Source organism: Petromyzon marinus, chromosome 12, assembly GCF_048934315.1.
Source record: "Petromyzon marinus isolate PM22_M1 ecotype Great Lakes invasive population chromosome 12, UKy_Petmar_22M1.pri1.0, whole genome shotgun sequence".
Taxonomy (NCBI): domain Eukaryota; kingdom Metazoa; phylum Chordata; class Hyperoartia; order Petromyzontiformes; family Petromyzontidae; genus Petromyzon; species Petromyzon marinus.
The window spans coordinates 3,337,965-3,358,400 of NC_133678.1; the positions used below are offsets into that span (position 1 = coordinate 3,337,965).

General features: G+C 44.8%; 1 long non-coding RNA gene across 1 annotated transcript in view; it reads left to right on the forward strand.

Moving 5' to 3' along the window:
• The first annotated feature begins 13,881 nt into the window (after positions 1-13,881).
• LOC142924318 (uncharacterized) overlaps positions 13,882-20,436 on the forward strand; it is a 45,786-nt gene continuing 39,231 nt past the window's right edge. Inside the window, exon 1 of the long non-coding RNA XR_012941511.1 lies at positions 13,882-14,437. This is a non-coding gene — a long non-coding RNA (uncharacterized LOC142924318). The remainder of the gene's footprint in view (positions 14,438-20,436) is intronic.

Here is a 20,436-nt window from a genome sequence, read left to right on the forward strand (position 1 = left end):
TACGACACATTTATAAATAAACGCGATCTAACCCCCCCCCCCCCCCCCCAAAAAAAAAACCTTTATTAAGACCCTACTATCAACACAACATTGAGTTAGTCCTGTTCATAATGGGCCATCTTTACGAAAGTTTATTATGACCCCATGTTGCAGACAGACAGACAGTTGGATGGAGCCGATACTTTTACGCTTTCAGCCTTAGTTGAAAGCCTAAACAGTGCAACACTTCAAGGACTGTGTGCAATGTGTGTGTAAATATATATAATCAATACTCTAAGGTAGCTTTTAAAATTTATGGAAAAAAAAAACATTAGGGTAGCAATGGCTGTAGTGTAGCAATGGCTGCTGATCATTCAGCTGCCTCATTCAGTTTCGAAAGAACAAGAATAAACGCAAACATTCACACGCCCATATTTCTCGTATCGGGCGCAATGTTCGATCGAGAACTCGGATGCACGGAGGCAAAGCTCAAAAGTCTATCCTACGTCAGTATGAACAGGTGAGTGCCTTGAACTTCAGCTTAAAGGTGGATGGGGCTTGCATTCTGCTGCGAGTGTGCAGTGGGAGAGAGAGCTCCAGACGACTGGTGCAGCTACAGAAAAAAAACACCAACTCAGCCAAGGGCGGTCTTGGTTCTGGGGGCGATCATCAGATGTGTTGAAGTGTTCCGTAGGAAGTGGCTCTTTGCTCTGGCCAGTCTGGAGTGAGAAGAAGGTGGCGAGGTATGCGCTAATGGGGAGACACTGAAAGAGAGCAAGTTGGCACAGGATAGTGATTTTGTACTGTATCGATTTTATGTGGAGCCATCGCAAGGATTTTAGCGGAGCGGCGGAATTCACCCGGGTGCGCCCTAATGCCCAGCACGGCGCGTGCCAGGGTTGTTATTGAAGCCCCTGGAGTTTGTTGTCGTATTTTTTCTTTTGTTCGTCGCATGTCCGAGCAAGGGTGGTTTTGCAACAAATCAAAGGCGAGCGGCCGTCACTTTTTTTTTTGGTGGAGCAACGTGAGAGACAGATGGGACCGTGGGCCAGTAGATGGCAGCCGTGCTGCGTATTCACACCGGGATGCGTGGATTGTGAGGACTTGTACGCACACATTCACAGGGCGTTTGTTCTCGCCGCGGTGGCGAGATGATAACTACCTCGCCGGGTAAGGAGGAGGTTGTGGCATTCGATCCCGATCCCGATCCCGACCCTGACGTCCTGCTGTACGTTTGAAGTTTGCGTGCCTCTCTCCCCGTGGTCAACATCACGCGTTTAGAGTATTTTGCTGCAATACTTTCCCACATGATAAGCCACTTCATGTTTTCCTCGTGGCCGTGTGGATTTTTCTCCGGGTCCTCCGGGTTTTCCCTCTGCATTTAGAAACATGAGTTTAGAGTATTTAGTTGCTCTAAATTTCCACATAAGCTACTTCGTTGAGCTTTCATTTGTGGCCAGGTCGCTCCTGAAAAAGAGCTATATAGCAGCTCAGTGGGCCTTTCGTGGTGAAATAAAAACGTTCAGTTTCGAAAAGGGTAATGCGGCAACGGTTGAAAGGACAACCATGCCGACTCTCAACACCCATGTTCACATCTATTTCGCGCTCCCACCCCCCCCCCCCGTCTGAATCTCTCTCACAATAGTAGTCGTAACATGTGTTTGTATTGTGTTTTAAACCGCTGTTTTTTTTCTCAAGCGAAAACTATTTCGATTCATGGAAAAAGCGAGGAAAGTGACGTTCAATATTTGTTGCCTACAAGCAATATTTCCATGTTGATATCCGTAGGTAAGCGGTTTTTGTTTTTGTCCCATATTTAAGCCTCCACATTCACTGACCCACAAACGATATCCACAGTTAAATGGAACACCTCGTCTTTCGTGAACCAATGTTATGATCCATAAAATATATTTATTTTTTCGTGGGTCAGATCATGGAAATCAAATGCGCGTCGTAAACCCACAATAGTGGCCACTGTCTGATGCTGTAACTATCAGCAACACGTCCGTAGCCACGTGAAGGTTGTGACAATGCTCACCAACACCGGCAGCGCTGCTGAAGCAGCATTGCATCGGCACGTTTGTTCACGTGACAACTTTATTAATTAGCTGTGCCCAGTCGAGGAGGGTTTACAATACGTTTTTATTAAATGCGGTCTAACTAAAAAAAAAACATCAATTGTGAATGACATCTACAGCCCTCTGCCACGTGTTTTCTTTTATTTTGTGCAGCGTGCTGCACGCAACGAGATTTGCTAAATCCCAGTGCTCGCTTTCTCCTCTTGTTACGAGTCAAGGGGAGCGAGAAATACATCTCAGTGATATTATCCCTCTATTGAGTCGTCTGAACTACGATTACAACTTGCACTGTCACGACCACACTGCCGCTCATCACTCTTCCGCCGGTGGGTCAACGTGCCGTCCAAACCGCCAGTGCGGCTCCATGCAGTCAGGATGACCCAGCCGCGTGCGTCCAAAGTTCTCGCGTTTCTGGAGGCTTCCTCGTGATCAATTGGTGCCATTTAAAGGGCCAGCAAGCGAGCCTAACTAGGCGCACATTAGTTATTGATCGCGCGAGGCGCACCGAACTATTCGATTTTACGCGGCATGAGTAACTCCCGCCGCCCGAATGGTGCTGATGCTCTCCAAGCGGCGCACTGGTCCCGACCTGTTCATGCAGCGATGTGTGCACAGAGAAGTTGCCAGCCGCTGATGTACCGTCACTTCCATGCAGCCGTGACAAGGGGAGCGTCTCCGTTGTGCCATTGACTGCTCTCCTGGACTCCGTCGGTGTGCCTCGGTGTCGTACACGCAGGTCACAGCGCAACGCCTCTGCCAACTGTGCGACAGGAGTGTACAATGTTTGGGTGTCTGTGTGAGGTTTTGTGTTTTTAAATAGTGGAGTTTTTGTGTTTGAACGTTCTAAAAAAAAAACAGAAATGAGGGCACGGTCATGGATGGCTCCTATGGAACACGAGCTTGCATTGCTGGCAGTATCAACGCGATAGGATCCACACTGGCGATGAGGCTTTTTAGTTCGTCAGTTCATCTCTAGAGCTGAAACAGAATTACTGATTCTGGACCCACTCCCACTTTTTTATCGTTAAAACAGATGGATGCCGCCACAGCATAGTTTATATATTTGCGCACTGGACTTACGTTCCTGAGGTTGCTGGTTCGACCTCCTGGCACGACGGTTGAAACAACGTTGCAAGTGTCATGGGGCCTCACCTCTGTCCAGCCAGCAGTAGTATGAAATGGGTAAGCCAGAGTTTGTCGGTCCGAAGGTCTTGTGTGTGGGTACTCCCATCCACTTTCAAAACGTCTGGGCGGTGTGGACGAGTAGGCCAAATACCCTGTAGGCTGTAAGGGGGCTCTGTAGAATTCCTTCTCGTGGAGGTCCTGCCACAAGTACTACAATTGCAGGGCTACACCTATTTAACATATAACTTTTATTATTATTATTATTATTTTACTAAGTAAGGTCCATTGAGCTACGTAGATCATTTTCAGAAGCATCCTGGCCACAAATGAGGCTTAACGAAGTCGTTCATCATCATCATCACGTGGTAATATAGAGCAGCCAACTACGCTAAACGCACGTTTATAAATGTGTTCACTTCGTTATTGATAGCCAGGTGTTTTGATTCCAAGAGTGTCAACATTAGACACCGCCTTTGGAAGAGAGGGAGAGGAGGGGGAATAGGTTATTATTTAACTGATAGTGATGTCAAAAAAATGGCGCCATCAGCTTCAAACTGGCCACCGCAGTGTGGATGTGATCCTTTCATTCAGTCCCGCTAAAATTGGGCCTGCTTATATAATGCGAAGCCACACAACTCGGCAATCACAATGGCTGTCAGTCTGCTTTGTGAGAGCTGTTTTAATGGTGTCACACAACAGCAGCCGGCCAAAAGATTCAGCTGAGTGGTGTGGCACGTGGCACGCTTGCCAAGGTAGGTATGCATTGACAAACCGATCACAATTTAGTCGAGTAATGTTGTACGCCTTAAAAAGTGATTGCTAAATTTACGTTTGGCATTAATTAGACGGGCCGTGTCGCTGATAATGTTTGTTAGCACGCCGTGCTCCGTCCGAACAATTTTAACGGTTTTCCAGGGCACCGTAACCTGCACTCAATTTAACTTGAATGTTCGTGTAAAAAAGAGAGGGCCCATTACATTGACTGGCTTGTCAACCTTGGTTTTATGTAAAATGTAAAAAAAAACAGTGCAGCAGCTGTCCACATCTCAGTGTCAAAGTTCCTGCCTGAATGAGTAAAATGTATTTTATATCAGGGTACGCAGATGGACTTTGATGACACAAAATCTATATGTCAGCTGTCATTTATTCAACATCTGATTTAAATTCTGTTTCTTCCTTGACCAGTCACCACGCTGAAATAATCCTCCTCAGCACGCGAGCATATTGACTATTGACATTTACAATGGTATGTGGGTTTGCTGACCTCCTGACCACACTGACTCACCTGGCGATACCGACTTATGATTATGCTCTTGTATGTTTTTGGTATCACAGTGCTATTACTCCTGTGTGTCCCACACAATTTCCACTTAATATTAATTGTCCTCACCAGTAGTTATGTACTCCTACATGTGGTTGCCAATATAAAATAAATGGGTGTTTTCTGTATTAAATGCTGAAAGAAAGCTGTCCCTTGGTCTGGACCAATCAGTTTCAAGGACAATGCATTTATTATCAAAGTATGTTTTTGTTTGCATTTTGACTGCAGGTATTGTGGTTAATGCAGACATGAATCCTTGTAAAAAGGTTTCAGTTTTGTTGTCGGAAAAAAGGGGAAAACCCCTATTATTATATTAAATGATCACATTGTTTTGCTGACTTTGTGACACTGACTCATTATGAGGCAATATTGTTCACGATTAGATAACTCGGTGTATACGTTTAGACATGTTATTGCAGTGGTTTATTTTTATTTTAAATATCCTGGTTTTTCATTTTGAGCAATTCTTTTAAAATATTGGTAAGATTTCGAAGAAAAAATTCCCCCAAAAATGAGAAGCAATTTAAAAAAAAAGATAACGGAATACAGGTCACATTCATGTGGAACGTTTAGAAAATTGTTCTTTTTTTCACACAGAGCAAAAAAAATCACGAACCGCATGACCTCACAAAGCACGTGTGTAAATTGGCGGGGACAAGATTAGGTGTGTTTTTGGTGAATATTTTGCAAATATGCATCCGCAAATAGCATGCATTTTTCATGAAACCATTTACGTTATTGCAAATTTGCAAACGTTGTGCAAACACACAGATGGGAAGGGCTTCGGCCAGTCATTTGTAAAAGCAATGGCTCGTGGAATTCCTTGTAAGGAACCGGAGGACAGTTTGATGCATGTAGAAATGGCCAATACATTATCACTGAATAACAATAACTTAAAAGCCGAGTCCATTTGTATTTATATCTTTTAGCAGAAATCATTGCACGTAGGGTCATGGATCGTCTACGATATTTGATAAACATCGAAGCAGTTTTCATGTCACTGCGATTAATCTATTTCGGTCTTACTCCCCAAACATTACTTCTTAACACAAAAATGAGAAATAGCACCGTCGTTTCGAGGAAAAATGCATTATTGGTAACGCAAGATAACACAACACTTTTTCGCCTTTTATATAAAAAAAGCGCGTGTCCCTTACAGCATTTCTCATTCCATTGTGCAACACAAGCCATAATGACATCTAATTTGTTTTAAACCTCACACCGTCATCTTGTTTGTGCCGCCTATTGGCACCACTTAAATGAGGTTCTCTCACGAACAATTGTGTTTGTATACTCAGCAATAACATGGACTCAGACTTTTACAAATATTTTTTGTTCGTGGCGAGTCTTGGTACTCTTGTCTGAATAACAGCAGCATGGCATTTAATGCCCCTAACACGAGAAACGATTACACATAGGGCACATGCTGATTTTCTGGTTCAACAGTGCCAGATTTCGATCAAAGGACCTGAACTTTGGATGCTGCCATGGTGTGTCATTGTTAACAAACTGGGCTCGCACGGTCAGGGGTCGTCGGTTCAGTTTCATTCCACGGCACAGCCATCAAAACAATGGAACATTATTTCAATTTTAAACCTCCCCCCCCCCCTCGCCCATCCCCTACCTCCAGCAGTATATAAGGGGGTACAAGTTTCAAGCGTATTTTGTGAAATTAAGAGATCACGATTGACTCATTTGCGAGAGTGCCCTGCGCAGTTAGTCTGCCAGCGAGGGGGGCGTTTATGTAATTTCGATTGAGCAATTTGTGGGCAATTTCCGAAAATTTGCCAAAGCTTGGACTCCAACGGCTGCACACAATGCGAATGACGTCACGACACCATTAACGTCCCACTCCGAAGCAGACTGTGCGTGACGGATCTTAACACTCACAGTGATTATAGTCAAAGGCGCCCATCAACAACCACAGTTCGTAGATTGTCGGCGCACAACAGTTAGTGGTTATCCGCAGGTCGCGCGCGGTGGGATAAAATGTGGGTTATAATGGGCAGCTTTTGGGAGGAGGTCAAACATCCGCTCGAGAGGGGCTCACCGGAGCCCATTTCTTTTACGAGGCTCCCCTTCCTCCAGCAGTGGCGTCAGCAAGCAACTGCAGGGCTGCACCTCTGCCTCTTTCCTTCCTGAACCCTCTCCAAGGTCGTCTACATCCATACCGCCCGCACACGAGTTTGCGATTGCGCTGAGAGCTTACGCCGGAACTCAACATCCCAGTTCCCGACGAAGCCGCCAGCACGTGGAGCGAAACGTCGGACGTGGAGCCGAACAGCGCGCGGCACAACCAGAAAACGCACGCGGATCGTGCACATGCATGCTGTGCGTGACGTGTGTGTCGTATGTTGAACTTCTTTCGCACCGTACGTCGCCAACCGCCCTAATCGGAAGGTGCATCGAAGGAGTCTGGCGCTGGGGGTTAAAAGGTGGTCTGGTCGGGTGCATCGAATGCAGCTTAGTGCTCCGTAAGACATTTGTTCACCTCAATGATGTGATTGTTATTGTTATTTGGCCATTACAACACCACAGCGCTCGATTTACGATCACGCGTCACTCCCAACAGCACGAAATTGATGAGCATGTGCGCAGTGACAGAGATGGAGGCTCACATCTTGATGTGAGCCAATCACTGCCTCCCTTCAAGTGACCCGTCAGCATTATAATAATGATTAATATGTTAAGTAAATGATAATTAGTTGTTTACCCTTTTATCTGCCAACAAAACTGACACCTTTTTTACGAGGAGTCATGTTTGCATTGACCACAATACCTGCGGTCGGAATGCAAACAAAAACATAACTCTGATAATGTATGCACTGTCCTTGAAATTGATTGGTCCACACCCGAGACAGCTTTCCTTAGAGCCTAGTCTCACATTGTGTTGGACCAGATGACCGCAGGTATTGTGGTCAATGCAAACATGACTCCTTGTAAAAAAGGTGTCAGTTTAGTTGCCAGGTAAAAGGGTAAACAACGAATTATCATATTTTGCTACTGGCAAAGGAGGTTCCAATGATATGTAAATGTTATGGCTTTGCTCTCCAATACACCGGTGTGCTGTACTAGTAATGAATTGGCATGTTCTGTTTACGTGACAAACCTTACTAATTGTCTGTCGGGTGGTGGTGGGTTTAACGACACATTTATATATGTATGCAATCTAACCTAAAAAAAAAACTCTATTATGGATAATAGTTTATTATTATGGTTGTTCACCCAGGAAAGTTTCGTTGAGTCTCGAGACTTATTTTCAAGAGGGTCCTGTCATGTTTTCATGCTGTTACGTGTCATTCCAATTGAGTCATTTGCAGGTAATTTTTATTTAGTTTTGAGATGTTTGGCCAATTCCAGTTACATTGGAATAGTGTCTCAGACAGTATGATTCTAATTAATAAGATTTGTAGTTGAAAAATACGTTATTTTAACTCATTTTCAACTGTACATTTTTAAAAATCTATTATAAAAGCCCGGCGTTCCGTTTGTCCGTCAACTAAATTATAAGAGAGTCTTTCAGAAGGCCTGCATAACCCCCCCCCGACTCCCCCACAAAACACGTAATGTATTTTGTAGGCACAGATGCCTCCACACCCTTCTTACAATAGAGTCCAGATTTCTCTTGCAGGCAGGAGCCAGAACAAGTCGGCCGCATGCCAACGACAACCTAGTGTTTTAAAATCTGCTCTTTCTTACGTATATATGTAATGGTTTGTCGTTATATCAGTTTACTGGGCGATCAGTGGGCAATTCCCTTGCCCGATCCCGGCCCTCTGGTTCAAAATCTCAAAAAACAAAACATTGCTTTATTTTTTTCAATCTGTATGTTGGACTTCTTTTGCACCATACGTAGCCAACCGTGCTGTTGGGCAAACCCCCCCCACCACACAGAAACCCGAGAAAGCCCCATGCAGAAGAGGCCGAGAACATACAAGAAGCAGGGAACATACAAGATGCAGAGAACATATAACATACAAGAAGCAGGGAACATACAAGATGCAGAGAACGTGCAAACACGACGTGAGGAAATTTCCAGAGTCGGGAATCGAATCCCAGGTCCCTTCTTTTTGTTATCGCTGCGCTGTCACCGTTCAGCTTGGGCCACGAGCGGCGCCTGGGATGAGTCTACATCGCCATCGCCTCCTCCTCCTCCGCCGCCGCCGTCACCGCAAGGACACTTCCGCAGACTCGTGCACACTCGCGGCGACGTATTGATTTTTTTTTCACAAAAAAATGTATTACAGACCGCACAAACGGAACAATCTCTCGTCTAAAAATTGTCTCGAGGGGGGAGGGTACGTGGTCGTCGTGGTGGTTGGTAGCGGTGCATTTCTGATTCCGGGCAAGCCAATCTTGCGCGGCATAAAATGGGGAGACTCCCGAGGGATAAAAAAAACCTAAAATCAAATGTCCCAGGCTTATAGTGCGAGATAAATAGCACTTGGTGTGTGCGCGTGTGATAAATCTTTAACTAAAAGATGCTTTTGACCTTATCTGTAGTCTTTCTCCTGAGTTTGACAAGAACATTGTGGTGACGAAAAAAAACTTTTTTTTTTAAACGGGAAACTTTTATTATTTTTTTTAGAATTGAGATATGCCCTTTATATTTGATCATATGCTATGTCCGGGTTAACAAATACACGGAATAACGTCAATCGAAAACAATGCAAACAGTCCAGTCGGTTTTGATTTAAAGCTTTCGTGACTGCAGGGATTCATATTCTTGGTTCTTTCGGTAAAGTCACGTAGAAGGAAAACAATAAAATAATACAAATATAAAACAATAACATTCTCAGTGTTGCCGTGACGTTTTTTTTGCCATACTCTCATTTGTAAGCATTTTCAGCAATATGCACATCTTAAATATTTTGAGATGGGAAGTTTTGCCGTGTTTCATAGTCGGCGCGCTGGAGTTGGCCAGCCGGTTCGATCTCCTGGCGCGGCAGATGGAACAAACGGGCAGGTTTATTAAATCCTGCCCCTCCTCCTCCTCGTCCCCTCCCCCGCATTCTGCTACAGTATTAGACTGGTAGAAGGAAATCGTTATAGCATTACATCAGAAGGGGATAGAAATGAGTGCAGTGACTCTAAAGGGTGTTGGGGGAGGGTGTGAGCTGAGTATTCCAGGTTATTTACCAGAATTAGAAACCAAGATTTCGACGGAAAAAAACATTTACGGGGACATACAATGTGGAATTTAATCAGGGGAGGGGCAGTGTGTGAGCATAGTTTCACAGTAAGAAAGCTGATAGCACTTTGAAAACTTTAGGTAAATCTCTGATTTTGTCTTGCGCTATGGTCTGTGGGAACTACTCGGCTTTTACGGAATTTCCCGGTGAGATAAGTCGTTCTTTTTTTTAAAACGTGGACGAGTGGACTAGAGTACGGTGCTTGAATAGAAGTTGATAATGGGTTAACGCTAGGACGGGCATTCATGAAGGTTGCATTTTGTCTTTTCCACATTGTTGAATATTATCATCGATTGTGTATTTACAGACACCTTCGATAGGGTTAGGGCAATTGAAAAGCCACGAATGAATACGGGAAAGGTGAATGTTTGGGACTTGAAGTACGCTGATGGTGCAGGTTTGTTGATGAAGATTTTAGCTGGAGTCGCGCGGCTGTTGGCATTTTTAGGCACCGAGACTGGACACTGGGGCCTGAAGGTACAAGTTTTTTTTCCGAAGACAATATTGATGGTGGTTTTATATATGGGGCTCCCATAGTAGGTCCGAAAGTCATGGTAGGAGGAGGAATTTTTTAAGTGGTAGAGGACTTTGAACTGAGCCGGTAACGTCCATAATCAGGGGCGGAGCCAGGATTTCAGGCTGGGGTGACATTCAACAAATTTTAATTTCAAGAATGATTTAGAGAGTCAGGCTGTTGAACTAGACGCCATCGGTTGGCGACACACTCTGACAATGCAGTTGCACGGAGTCCACCAGACCGAGTGTCGTACACTTATACGCAGAATGCCACCCCTGTCACCCCCCTAGGCTCCGCCCCTGTCCATAATGCAGGGGTTTGGGAGATGGAGGTCAAGAAGCATATTGCTTTAGTAGGTCAGGTTTTTTTCTTCTTCTGGGAAATGGAAACCACTTTGGGAGAGAAGAGAGATTAGACCGAGTGTAAAGAAAATAGTGTTTCTGGTCGGAGTGCTGTCTGTCTGTACTTTTGTATGGCTCAGAAAGCTGGAACCTATCTAAGCAGCTCGAAAACCAGTTGTTGGTATTTGAGCACAGGTGTTTGAAACTCATGCTTGGAATGGTATGGCAAGAGAGCATAAGCAAGATAGAAGTCGAGCAGAGGACACGACAGGTCAGAGTTTTAAATACAATAAAGAACAACAACGACATATGTGTGCCGGATGGGGAGGGTCAGTTGCCAAGGCTGGACATTGGAATGGTCTCCAGAAGTCTGGTGACCAAGAAGATGGTGGGAGACTGTCAGGGCAGATCTTGGAGGTCCCGTGTCTACTTGCGCAGCAGCTGCGAATTTTGGCAGAGGGTTGGAAAGTGTTGGAGAGATGTGGTGGCATCAACGGATGTAGTCACAATGACGTCTTGATCTTGATCTGTCCACCCAGCAGTATAAATGGTTACATCGCAGTCGCTTGGAAGGTCTCGTGCGCTGGGGTAAAGTGTGGGTACTCCTACCTCTTCTTGGCCAGCAAGGATGAGTCGGAGGGTTATTTAGACCTATCTGTATTGGTCGCCCTTCTGCCAGCAGTGGCATGAGCAAGATATTACAGGGCTGCACCTTTTACCTTCAAGCAACATTTTGTTTCCGCGATGTGATGGGGAAAAAAAAATAATCCTACCACATATTTTCCTTGTGCGTGGGTTTTGGCGGAGGTTGAATGGAAGTAGCAGTGGATTCTGCAAGAGGGTTCTTGCAGCTCGGTAAATAGTTTAATACACATTTAAAATCCGCACAGTAACGATACAAATAGGTTCCTGTAATGGCACTGTCACCAAGTGATTTCTCAGCTAAACAGTGACTGTAAATTACCCTTATCTCTTCTGTGCAGTACTCAGAGTAGCTTACCCTCCAATGCAGCACCCCATGATACAATGCCAATACCGAAAACGCATCTCTACATACATTGTCAATGTCACGCTTACTGTGGTTTACATTTGCGAGACTTATTTAAACAAATTTTGGGTTGCCTTTGCAAGTAATTAAATCTTTCTTTTTTACCAAGTCAATTTGTTCAGCGATATGTAAAAAAAAAAACACCAGACAACAAATGAAGTCAGACTGCGAACGTCAGGACGCTAAAATGCTATCCCAATGCCATGATTGAGTTTCAAACCGTGAACGTGCATGCGTTCGATGATTTCACAATCTGGGGTAAGAAATTAGCCTGGGTGACAATTTTTCATTCTCCTTGACTGCCACTCTGTAAATGCGATGCTGACAATTTGCAGTGATGCGCATGGAACTTTAAATAAAATTGGCACTGATTAGAATCAAGCACTTGTGGGAAGAATATATGATCCATACATGGACAGTACAATCTCAGAATCACGTAAACACACGTGAGCCCGTAACCCGTGCCTTCTGAGATGGACGAGCATTTCCTTGCGAGAAAACTGATTGGTGATACACATCAGCCTCTTGATCATGTAATTGCACACACGTGCACACCCACGGAACTAAGTAATGCCTCTGTAAAGCTCACAAAATCGCATGCTTTTCTGCTCATTGCTAAATGTTGCTATTACACTGCAGGTGTAGGCAATAACTTGCGAGCCACCTGTGTTACATATTGAAAGTCTTACCGCTGCTGTCTGCCAGTGTGCAGGGGAATACAATTGCTACGGGTTAGTTGCTATGTGGGCTAAATCAGCGTTTAAAAACATGTTTTAAATATATATACAGACATCATTATGGCAGCGCTGAAATCCTGGCATTCCAGTTAATACTGACTTCTTACTGTATTGTTGAAGCTGCCATGATGTAGGGTTAGCACAATGGAGGTCGCTTGACGTAGCAGTTGAACCAATGGTGCAAGTTTTTTTTGTTTAATTCCCCATCACCTCTGTCCACCCAGTAGTGTGCATGGCCAAATCTCAGATTGTGCATTGGCAGGTCGCGCTCAGTGAGCTCAAGCATGGGGACCGCTTCCTAGATGTCTGCCCAGTGTGGAACAGTGGGCCACCATCCCCCCCCCCCCCCCCTGTGGAGGGGCTCTCTAAGAGCTTCCTCTAGTGGAGGCCTTTACAACAGCTGTGGCATGGGCACAGCAAAATGGAGGTCCGCACCTTTATCGTATTATTGTATCTTTGTTATAGAAATATATTTTTTTTATATAAAATCCATAGTAACTTGTTTTTGCTCCCCAATTTTAAGTCGACACCTTTTTCAATTAAACGTACGTTTATCTGCACGATTACTCCCACTGTTTTCAATGATTAGATATAAACAGGGGGTGATATTGACAATAAATGCCAATATTTTTGGAATATTTATTTCATATGTAATCAGTGTACGCGAAGATACATTGTTCATTGGATGCCAGTCCAAGAAACATTTAATGCGGACACGAAAGCAGTTACTTCCTTCCGTTATGCTCACCACAAATGCAAATATTATATATAAAAAATACATGCAAAAGTGATAATACAACTGCAACTAGGTTATAAAAACAGTTAATGTTAACATTTTATTAATGACATTCATAGCCTATTGCTGAAGCCATTAACTGCTTAATGTCCCTCTTGTGCTTTGCAAGCCCCCTGAGAATTTGAGCCAAAGCAGGTTTTCTGAAACAAATTGGCTTCAAGGATGAGATTTCGCTGGAGACTGTTGAAATGTTGTTCATTTATGGCGGTTAATTAATACCAATGTGTATTTACTCATTTATTCTTAGGAAAGAGAACGCTTAAATTATCAGCAGATTAACACAAATCTGTATTCGTTTTTTGCCTGACTCAAAATAATGATTTTGGGGGGGGGGGGACAGTTAGCAGGCCTAAACTGTTTCCTAGCAACAATTGTAATGGACGTTTGTCTAACAGTCTTTAATGTATCACATATTCCCCAGGAACGGTTTAATCGCGTTTCTGTACTTCAATGTGTACTAATAATATAATATCATTCGATTCAAAAATTTGATATAATCCAATGCTTGTTTTTATTACAAAACTAATTAAATAAGAATTAACGAGGATTCGAGAAGAGTGTGCTCATTCTAAATTAAGTTAATCAACTTCCAAAGGGAGTGGGTGGAATGGCATCATTGCTTTTGCGTGCTGTATTTCTCAAATATCACAGTGATCCATTTTTAAAATCCCAACCCACAGACTGAATTTCCAATTATTTTAATTGTCTCATAATTATCTGCCCTGCCGTGGCAAAAGCCCTGGAACCTTTCACTTTGATACACGTATGTCTTTAGACCAGCCCTTAAGAATCGGAAACTTAAAACGTGTAAATATTTTTTTGTTATTTTACCAGGTAAGGCTCACTGAGCAATGTAGCTCTTTTTTCAGAAGCCACCTGGCCACAAATGATAGCTCAATGAAATGGAAATTTATAGCAGCAAAAATACTCTAAACACACGTGTTGATTTAAAATGTGGGGATAAAAACCGGAGGACTCGGAGAAAAGTCCACGCAACCACGGAGAGAGGGACATGCAAACTCCAAATATACAGGCGTCAGGGTCGGGATCTAACCGGCGACCTCCTGTATCCCAGGCGAGGGAGTTAACATCTCGCCACCTCGACGCCCACGGTGGCGAAGCACAAACGCTTGGCGCACTCGTCCTGCCCCGTGCCACGCCGCCCGGCAACGAAGAACGCGGCGCCGTTCCACGTGGTGGGAGCTTCTTCATGAACTGAATCACAATGAGACGTTCCTGAAGAAGACGCTGCCAGCGCGCGGAGCGAAATGTCAGACACCGCGCCGAACAACCACGTGCCAAGGTACATCCCGTAAACCGTAAACACATCGGAGAGCAGTTACGACGCAGCATGCGCAAGTCCGCCGTGTCGATCTTGTCGCCACATCGTTCAGAGTATATCTCCATTTTTTATTTGATCATTACCATCATCATCATTATTAGCAATCGCAGAATTGTTTAAAGATTGCTTCTTAGTGCTTCGTCCGCTTTCCGTCTTACTTTTGTTTTCTGCAGCCTCATGACTTTGGAGCTTCTTTAACCTTGCTGTAATATCCATGAAATGCAAATGATAGGCCTTCTTCGTTTAATGCTGCCGCATGCTTCCCCAGGGAGGGAATTGGTGATCAGTGGAGGCTGAAACAAGCTAATTAAGGCATTAATAGCTGAGAACAGCTGGCACTCCAGGGATGGCCTGTCAGACTGATTTAGATTGGCATGTCTCACGGGAGAACATTTAACTATTTCAGTGGAACTGTTTGAGCAGAGGATGAAATAGGCCCGGCGCACTTTGGAACGGAGCGTATCTCGCGCTGCATGCGCAGAGTGAATTCGGGCAGTGCGCGAAAGCGACCAGCTCACTCCCACAAACTAGTTTGTGGGCAAAGGTGCCAATGTTGCTTGCGTTAGAGCCACATGTATCCTCTGTACGCAATGAGATGCCCCATGTGCGGCCTGCGATGTCTTCCCGGCGTCTGCGTGAGAAACAGGACGGGGTGGCCATGGTTGTGGTGATTCTAGATCCCGCTGCGGATGTTAGATAGACTACCTATTGCCTCTCGGGACTGCCATGTTGCGGCCAATGGTTAAGATGAATTGTGCAATGTAATTCAATGCTGCACCACGTGATTTGGTGGATCGCCAGAGAATAGAGATTTGTGTGGCTTGGTACAGCAGCAGTGCCAGAATTTTTGTCATTTCATAATTCATCATCTTCATTTATCATCACCATTATTGAAACCACTATCACTAATTGTATCATCATCATCATCATAATCATCAATCATCATTAACTTTCATTGCCATCACCATCGTCATCATTTATAATGACCATTAGAACTACCATCAACATAAATCTGTCTTTGGTTTAGCGGTACTATGGAGGGTCACTAAAAATCTGTCACATACACCACGTTGCGAGATGTTAAATACCTCGCCTGGTATACAGGAGGTCGTGGGTTCGATCTTGACCCTGACGCCTGCATATTTTGAGTTTGCGTCTATCTCTCTCTCTCCCCGCGGTCGCGTAGATTCGGGTCCTCCGGTTCCCCCCCGTCCACATTTAGGACGAATATCACGTGGTTAGAGTATTTGGCTGCTCTAAATTTCCAAACGACGATAAGACACTTCCATTGGGCTATCATTTGTGATAACCAGGTCGCTTCTGAAGGAGAGCTCTATATAGCTCAGTGGGCCTTACATGGTAAAATAAAAAAAAACCCTACTAAGACACGTGTATGCGTCTATGACATGGATAGGGCCTCGTTTTGTCAACTCAAGGCATTGGATGGGGGTGTGAGTGATGACGTCACATCGTTTGGGCCCCCCCCCCCCATTCCCATCGCCACTTCCACCCCGGCCTCTGATTTGCTGTGGGGTTGTTTTGTGGAATGGGACCCATTCCGCATGATGATTCAAGAATCACGATACAAATCTAGCAGCCACCTGATGATGCCGGTTGTAATTTCTTGGCGAAACGTCGTGCTCGAATTGTAAATGTTGTAGAGTTACTCTCCGACACAACAGTGTGTGCTGTACTAGTAACGCATTGGCATGCTTTGTTTACGTGACAAACCTTACTAATTGGCTGTGTCGGTGGTGGCGGGTTTAACTACACATTTATATATTTACGCGATCTAACCAAACAAAGCCTGTATTATGAATCAAGATTACAAAAATAAAAACAAAAATCCGTAAAAAAAATGTGGCCGAACTGCTCTGATGGAAATTTCCAGCTCACGTCGAATCTGGAAATTTTTGTAAAACATTTTTTTTTACAAACGTGTGTCTAACGTATAGTACAAATTGGATGCAACACATTTTATATTTTTTATCATACACAATAGATAGATTCATAACAGCGGGCAATGGAAGACAAGGGCCTCTCAGAATCAGAGAGCAGCAGACGAGTAGACGCAACGTCCAAATCGTGATTCCAACAGTGTAGCTTGGAACCCCGCTGGTTCCGAGTGGTTATTCATAATTATCGTCATCGTGAAGGCGCTTGTGCACAATAATAGATGCTGCGTTTGCAGCGAGCTTCGGCTTCAGGTGGTCCCATTGCGAAAAAAATAAAACAAAAGTATAGTGTACAACAACTCCCGTCTGATTCTGTTACACGGCAGTGTGTAGCGTGCACAAATATTGGTCGAGCACCGTGATGTCCTCATATATATTAAAAAAATGAATTTCATGTCTCAAGGCCCTAGTTGAATACATGGTGTTCCGTGGAACGAACGTGATGTTACATTCAAAAAAAGCATTTGGTTTGCAAAACCTGCAATTTAAAAACGAAAGCATGCATTTTGTTTGTAAACAAACAGCCTTAGTACTTATTGATTTTTTTGTTTGTGAAACCAGCTTGTAAACTAGACAGATATCGGTGGGGAAACGTTGAATTGCATTGGAAATGGACTCCGTATAAACAAACATTTTTGCAAATGTATTCAGCGTGCTTTAAGTTTACAACGGCTGGGTCACGATGCAAAGAAAAGTCACAGACAAGAGTCTTAGTTTAAATCAAAATTTAGACAACAGTCTGTCAAAAGTCTCTGGACCGCATGCAAAATTATGCGGCGACAATGCCCATAACCTCTGTCACTCACAAAACATCAGGGTCGTTCTCAAACTCGGCATCGCGCATGGATTGGAGGCGGAGGACCTCCGTGAGAGCAATGGATTTCCATTAAAACCTTGCCTACGAAAGGCACCAGCACAGGCGACACACATTGAGAGGTGCAGGCAGCGGTTGGTGACCAGCGTTTGTCCCGTTGCGTTTGTGCCCGAAACGCTGCAGTCAACATCGTGAAGACAGGTGGAAGTGTGGCTGGGCGATGAAACGTCGTGCTCCCCCCCCCCCCCCACTGCGGCAGGCAGTAGGCGCGATGGCCCAGACCATTCGATGCGTAGAGCAGCGGTCCCCAACCTTTTTGGCACCAGGGACCGGTTTCGTGGAAGACAATTTTTTTCACGGATTTGGGGGGGGTTCATCATTGAGTCTTTCCCCATGTTCAAAGAAGCTCTCCAGCGACGTTTGTTTGTTACTCATTCTGGCTACTGGGGTTAGAGCTTGTGGGCTTTACCAACACTGTGACTGAGACAAGTGCGCAGTGCGGGAAAGAGGCGCGGACGGAAGTGGTAAATAATAAAATAATGGACGGGCCACGCGCGGACTCACCGCTCTCACCTCCTGCTGCTGTGCGGCCCGGTTCCTAACAGGACACGGACCGGTATCGGTATCGGTCCGCGGCCCGGGGGTTGGGGACCCCTAGTGTAGAGGATCAACCGCTTAATAAACGGCAGGACTGCTTTTATGTGCGGGAGACTGCAAGTATGATTCGCTAGGGTAGGGGAGGGGGGAGGTAAGTGGGGGGGGGGGGATGAAAATGAAGTTCAGCGTGGTCTGAAGACGCACGCATGCCGAAGCTCATATGGGCAGCCCTGTGCTCCCAATGCAATGACCATCCAGGTTCACGTTCAAGTTTATTTGTTTGACCCGGCGAGAACCCGAGAGACCAGGATGAGTCTCGTTTTGCAAGAGCAACATGGGTCACTGAAATACCAAAAGTAAAAGAAGTACAATATAGTACAGCAAAGAGGCAAATATCAATGAAAGCATAAACAACTGTGCCACATCCATTGTCTATGGGTTCATGATCATATCTCTCTTGCTCGTGTACGGCTTCATGAATATCAACTCATAAATCTACGTCTTAAAATCATTTGGCCAGGAAATAGCTCCGGTGGATGTGCGGTGGATTGCTTCAATGCTTCCAATGCATTTTCGGAGATTCACCGTGGTTTGCTGTGCACTCGATGGCCTGGTCAGAGTTTCGGGAATCTCACGCGGGGGGCTTCTCTTTGAACTGCCACCTGTGAAGGTCACAGTGGGCGGTGGGTGCGCTGTGAGACGTGCGTATTCGGTTTAATGCGAACCGTTGTTTGTTGAGTTACGTTCTATCTCTGAGGTTTATTTTTCGCGGAATGGACTCGTTTTGGGATATTTGTGCTCGTACCAAATCTGTCGCCGTTTCTCTGAGCCGATTAAACTCGCATTTTACAAAGGCATCGGCTGGGCTGAAAGAAAAAAAAATATTTGCGCAATTTCAGGTGGTGATTTGGTAGATTTTTGTAGATCTCCATGGATGGGCAGACTTAGATTGGCTTGCATTCATGGAACGTTCTTTGCTGTCTGCAGATGTTTAGGAGGAGAGGAGATATTTGATGGTGCTGATAGCCAGCGTGAAATGTATTGAATTTAGTGTGCTGGTGACATTCCTCGTTGAGGTGTTGAAGACGATGTCCAGTTGCTTGGTGTGGCAACTCTCAGCCCAAATGTGAGCACACTGCTCTCCTGTTGAGTACAATAAGTCAAAGTTAACAGCACAGAGAATGTGTGTGTGTGTGTGCCTGCGTGCCAACTCGTGTCCAGAAGTTTCTGTATCGAGTTCCTCCTGGTCCTTTGTCTTTTCATAGACCATCCTCAAATGTTCTCGGTAGGTCAGGCTTTGATGAAGAGTTACTGGGTATGGCTTCTTCTGGATTTTTTTGTCTAAAAAAAAAAAAGACGCGTTCGGTTCGGCATTTTACGATCGTCAGTTGTGTACGTGGAATGCAGTAGCCACGGTCTTGGATGGATTTGAATAGAGCTGCCAAAGTGATGTGACCAAATGCACTTAAAGCCACCCAACACATTCACAGCACTACTCTCGATCGACAAAGGCAGGGGCTGCTTGTGCATAATCCCTGCTGACCTCTCCACGCTCATGGGTTTTTAATGCCCTCTTGGCACCATAATGAAACGGTAAAGGTGCAGCACTGCAATTGCTTACTCATGGAAAGCTGCCGGTGGACGGGCCTCCACTGCAGAGAGTCATTCTAGGCCAGGGGTTGGCAACCCTCGGCTTTCTTCGAGGACTGCTTCGTGACGTTTTTTTAAAATTCAGGACCGCCATTTGGCATTCACTACAGTGCATTGCAGCTCCTGAAATATTGATTGTTTTTTTTCACCGAATTCGAAATAAATATTTATTCTTGTTATTTTGATTGTCGAGCCCTGCTCTAGAGAATATTTTGGCCTGCTCTTTCCGTGCCAGACAATTTGTCTTTTAATGTATGTACGTTGAACTTCTTTCGCACCATACGTAACCAACCATGCTAATCATAGGTGCGGGGAAGGCCATTAAACTGAAGACAAAGAAGAGGTGGGAGTACCCACACTTTATTCGACCAAATGTAGCCTGCAGGTCGACTAACTGCGGTGTATCCACTCATGCTGTTGGGTGGACAAAGGTGAGGAATTTTTGAAACTTGCCCATTGTTCAAACAGCTGTGTAAAGAGATCGAACTGGCGACATCTGGATTGCAAGGACAATGTGCTTACGGTCACACCACGGACAAAGTCGCTGTCCGTGGTACTAACGTAAAAAAACCCGCCACTTTTTTCAAATTTTCTTGCTGTGGTTTTCACACCTCATGATGATTGCTTGTGTTGCAGTCGAAACGTCGTGATAATTTTATTGTTTTATATTTTTATTATTTTATTGTTTCCCTTCTACGTGACTTTACCGAAAGAACCAAGAATATGTTAAAAGCAGTCCTAAAGAAATTAGTTTTCAATCTATGTGTTTTGGAGGTGCATAGCTTCAGTGTCTTCCGAATATCGTAAGCAAGAATGTTCCCGATGGCCGCAGAGGCGCATCTGAAAGCGCGCGGTGCGGCGACCGTCTTTGTTCGATGGCAGTCAAAATCCGCCGCGAGGACGACCTCCCCTCGCGCGATGGTTCATGCTCCTCGGAAACCGGC